General features: G+C 37.7%; 1 long non-coding RNA gene across 1 annotated transcript; it reads left to right on the forward strand.

The window, feature by feature from the left end:
* Positions 1–2169: 2169 nt before the first annotated feature.
* On the forward strand, positions 2170–4001 carry LOC146885670 (uncharacterized). Its single transcript, XR_014995512.1, has 2 exons — positions 2170–2372; positions 3707–4001. It is a non-coding gene; the product is annotated as an uncharacterized LOC146885670 (long non-coding RNA).
* The last annotated feature ends 1000 nt before the right edge of the window (positions 4002–5001 follow it).

A 5001-nucleotide genomic window follows, 5' to 3' on the forward strand; every position in this document is an offset into this window, starting at 1 on the left:
GGGAAACAGTGGCGAGAAACGCGTGTTCTCACCCAAGCGAGACTTGTAGAAACAGGCCAGATCCACACTCGAGCTCTCACTCAGGCGGAGAGCTCTCGTTTAAGCGAGGCATCTCGCTCAAGCGAGGCATCTTGCTTAGGCGAGAGGGGCTTGCCTAAGCGAGTACGCGTGAGGACTTTGGCTCGTTGCTGTAGTTTTTAGCCCAGGCGAGGGACTTTGTCTTTGGGCGAGGGGTGGCCTCGCTCAGGCGAGGAGGGGCTCGCCTAAGCGAGAATCCGCGTTCCAGTAACCCTCACTATTGGTCGTCTCGCCCAAGCGAGGGCCTGCCGCTTGAGCGAAAGAGCTCTTTCGGCTGAGCGAGAGTGCCTGGCCTGAGCGAGGTTGATGCATGTGTTGGTGTGATGTTTGTTGTGTTTTATATATTGATTGGTGATCTACTATATAATTTCATTATCTTGTTAAAAGCATGAATGAGTTAAGTATGCAAGAACTGTGTGATCTTTGGATTGAAAATGATGGGTTGGATATGATCTTGGTTGTGACCTAATCGAGATGGTTGGTATCAAAGTGGCATGGTATTTATATGAGATGGAGTTCCATACTCATGGTTTGAGAATGGGTTGGTATGGATTCACTAGGAATATGAAAGAGGTTGATTATGAGGAGCTGGTATGTGATATATATATATATATATATATATATGTGTGTGTGTGTGTGTGTGTGTGTGTGTGTATTCATGTTAAATCCTTCTTGAATGATTGAGTATGATTGGTCTGTGTTAGTGCGTAATTCCTTGGAATCTCTAGGTGAGACTTTCAGGGTCGTGCTTCAGTGGTCGGGACATAATTCCATGGCCCCTGTTAGTGGGTGTCCATGGTGGTGCCCCATCTATATAATTTGGTAAGGATTCAAGGTAAGGATTGCACCCTGACACTCTAAGGAGTCAGTTAGTCTCACTTAGAGCGGACTGACTCTTGTGGTGAGAGTACTAGGAGGCCTGAAACTCATTAAGGGCTAACCTTGTGTGTGGGAGATTGATTCATTGTAACACTTGTAACACATCGCTCGGGGGTGAGCAGAGGTATCCACCATAAGTGCAAGCATCCGCTGAATCCGACCAGATTATATATATCCGGATGAGTCGAGTCGAGTCGAGTCGTAGTGTATTGATGGAATTTTCATAACATGCTTGGATGATGTATGTGTTGTTGACTGTGAAAGTATGCCTGACTTCATGATAAAATCACTTTTGGCTCTAGCTTACCCTTCTGTTGTTTGTTGTGTGTTTTGTATGTGTGGTTCTCTCTTTTGCGATGATCATCAACTTGTTGATGTGAGCATATGCGAGGAACATCCGTGGTCATCAGGGAGGCGATGGTTCCGCTGCTTAGTCATCTGGATCTTCTTACCTTGGGTTTTCTTTCTAGGCTATGGCCCATGTACCAGCTTAACTCTTAATTTCCTATTATGTTCCTGTTGAACTTTGTAACGGTTTGGTTTTGGCATCGTGGTTTGCCTTGGATAACTGTAAGGAGTTAAGTATAAACTCCGGGACTACGTTGTTATATCTTTTTATGTGACGCTTTATTTTAATTATGTTTATTAATTAAATGGGGTGTTACAATTAACCAACCCACCCACACAATTTTCTTTGATTATTTACGGTAAAAACTAAAAATATCTGGAAAAGGAAAACAAATAGTTATAGAGATTCAAAATAATTGATCTATAAAAACTAAAATCAAACTTTTTTATGACTACAAAAGATCAATTGGTAAAAAAATGTTGGTGTGACTATTATATTAATGACATTTTTACAATGTTGCCTTAAAAAAAATTATTAAATTTATTTTGTAACAATTTTAAAATGTCTCTTTATTTAAAAAAATGTCACAAAAGATTTGTAGTAACATTTTTGTAATGTTACTTATTTATTAAAAAAAATATTACTAAAAGGGTTTAGTAATGTAAGACCCACTTTTTACTACATCATAATTTAATGGCTTGACCTTGTCTATTGGGCCTAAGGTTGGCCCATAGGATGCCCAAAACCCCTAAACAGCCCTAACCCCCTGATTTTGCCACTTTTCAGAAAAACAGTTTCATATCCCCTCTCCCTTTGCTGCTACGTGAGCTCTGCTAGGGTTTGACTCTCACTCTTCATTGAGCTTGAAGAACCCATTTTATCCCACGTAAGTTGCTTCTCAACCTGTACCCTTTCTTTTTCTAAGCTTTGTTTTGTGTTTCCAATAGAGGTACACTTTGATAACCTCATTTTCAATCTATGCCACTGTTCCCAGCTCTCGAATTTGCTCCTAGAGTTGTTGTGCTCGTTGGCTTAGGTGTCAGAGTCTTTGGCTAGCATTTTCCAGGTAAGGGAAGCTAGGGTTTCCCTGTTTTAAGTCATTTTTTGCATGCTTGGCCTATTTTACATTATGGATGCTTGGTTCATGTTGTCTGTCGTATGAAAATACATTGCTTGTGTTGTTAATGTGATTGAATCTAGCTTGGTCGCTTGAGAGTAGAGGAGGTTCTGTTGATCTCGGCCAAGCGAGCTGTTGGTCGCTCAAAATGAAAAGCTCTCGCTTAAGCGAGGAGCTCTCGCCTGAGCGAGAACAACTGCAACCCACTTTTCTCTCTGGTTCGAGGGCTCGCCTAAGCAAAGGCCACTCGCTTGAGCGAGAGTAGTCTCGCTTGAGCGAGATGGGCTAGCTTAAGCGAGACCTCGACGTGCCCTCTGTATACAATCTAGCCCAAGCGAGAGCTGGTAGCTTGAGCGAGGGATCCCTCTCACCTAAGCGAGAAGTCTTTAGCTCGAGCGAGATTGGTAGGGTTGGTTGGATACATGTATGATTCACATGATCGAATGATTGGTTGCTTTAAAAAGTTCAAGTATGATGCCTTGTATGTTCTACATGATGTATTGAGATTTGAATTGATGAGCTTGGTATGAATTTCATATGAAACATGATTAAATGGTTGGTTATAAATATTGGCATGAGATTGGTATGCATGATAACTTTATGTTTGGTTGGTGAGACATGATTTTGGTATGTTTAGGACGTAATTCCATGAATCTCTTGGTGAGATCTCATGGTGGTGCCTCATGGTTAGGACGTAATTCCATGACCCTCTTGGTGAGAGCTCATGGTGGTGCCTCATGGTCAGGACGTAATTCCATGACCCTTTTTGGTGGGAGCTCATAGTGGTGCCTCATGGTTAGGACTAATTCCACGAATGTTTCGTGGTGGTGTCTCATTATATAATTTAGTAAGGATTCAAGTAAGGATTGCATCCTGAAACTCTAAAGAGTCAATTAGTTTCACGTAGAGCATATTGACTCAAGTGGTGAGAGTAGCAAGAGGCCCTAGTCTTTGGCAGGATAATGGTCTTGGATGTTTGAAGGCTAACCTTGTGCATGGTAGGGTGAAACCCATTGGCAATGGCTCTGCAGAGCAGTAGAGGCCACCACAAGTGCAAGCATCCAGTGAATCTGATTGATTATATGTATCCAGCTAAATGAGTCTTAGAGTCGGGTTGGTTGCTATCACATGGTTGAGTGATTTATGTGTTATCGGCCTTTAAATTCATATGTTCAATTGTATGATAAAACCCTTTTACTCTAGCTTACCCTTTTTGTTTGCTTGTGTGTCTCGTGTGTGGTTTTCTCCTTTTGCGATGATCATCAATTTATTGATGCGAGCAGATGTGGGAACTCCTAGTGATCGCAGTGGCGACGAGGATGCTGCAGCTTAGTTGGACATGTTTTAGTGTTGGGCTGCTGAGGAGCCCACGTTGAAGAGTTATTATTATATTGTAATCCCTTGCTTATGAGCAAACTTTTGGTCATCTGTTGAATCTTTCTGTTTTGTTAAGGGTACAGTGGTTACCTTAGTTTTTCTTTATTGAATACTTGGATGGTCGTGAAGTCCTCATATTTTAAGTCATATTTTAAGTCTCGTACCCTTAAATATTATAATATGGACGATGTTTTATTTAAATAGATTTATCTATTTTAAAATATGACGTTACAAGTAACATTTTTAAAATTTTACATTTTCATTAAATAGATGTATCTAATAATATTTTTATAAATGTCTTAATTAATATGTAAAAATAATGTTAACATAAAAAGATTACAAGTAACCCGTGATCTAATATTACTAAATCATACTACTAACATTTTTTATAATTTCGTGAAATTTTTTAAATGTTACTAGAGAATATATATATATATATATATATATATATATATATATATATATATATATATGTGTGTTTGTATGTGTGTATGTGTGTGTAGTAGTGTAATATACTGATTGAGATACATCTTCAACATTACCATCTTTAATTATCATCAAAATAAAAAAATCTTCGTTTTCACTGAATTCTTTTGGAGCTTCACTTTAACTTTAACAGGTAATAACCTTAAATCCAAATATATTTCCCATTTTTAATCCAATTTTCTTTTCAGTTTTTTAAAGTTATCATTATTTGTTTAGTGTTTATATATAATAAATAAGAGGTCTTTCAGAAGTGATGACTTTAAAATGTAAAATTATTATTATATGTTTAAAAGTTATACATAATTTAAGAGCTAAAAGTATAAATATAATGTTTTTTTTTTCTATAGAAGTTTTTTATTTCAGAATAAACTTTGATGAACTTCTAAATGTTGACGAAGTCACCCAATACAGATCTAACAGTACTACGTATATGGTGCTCGTAGATACTTCAATACTTGAGATAAGAGGAAAAGTATTACAAGTTCTTTTAAAGAGTAGTTTTACTACTTAATAAAAAAAAACTAATAAAAAAATTAAATATGTATTTATCCTTCTTAATTTTCAGTAAAAATTAGAATAAATTTCTTTCAAAACTTTAGTCTAACCATCATGATTCTAAAATGCGAAGTCTTCCCCATTTGAGAACATTGTCAGCATTAACGACTTGTTCTATCCCCTTCTTATAATAACTTGCTACGTCATCTTTCTGTGAGCA

The sequence above is a fragment of the Vigna unguiculata genome, chromosome 6 (genome assembly GCF_037176805.1).
Source record: "Vigna unguiculata cultivar grain cowpea cultivar isolate G323 ecotype 2 chromosome 6, ASM3717680v1, whole genome shotgun sequence".
Taxonomy (NCBI): Eukaryota; Viridiplantae; Streptophyta; class Magnoliopsida; order Fabales; family Fabaceae; genus Vigna; species Vigna unguiculata.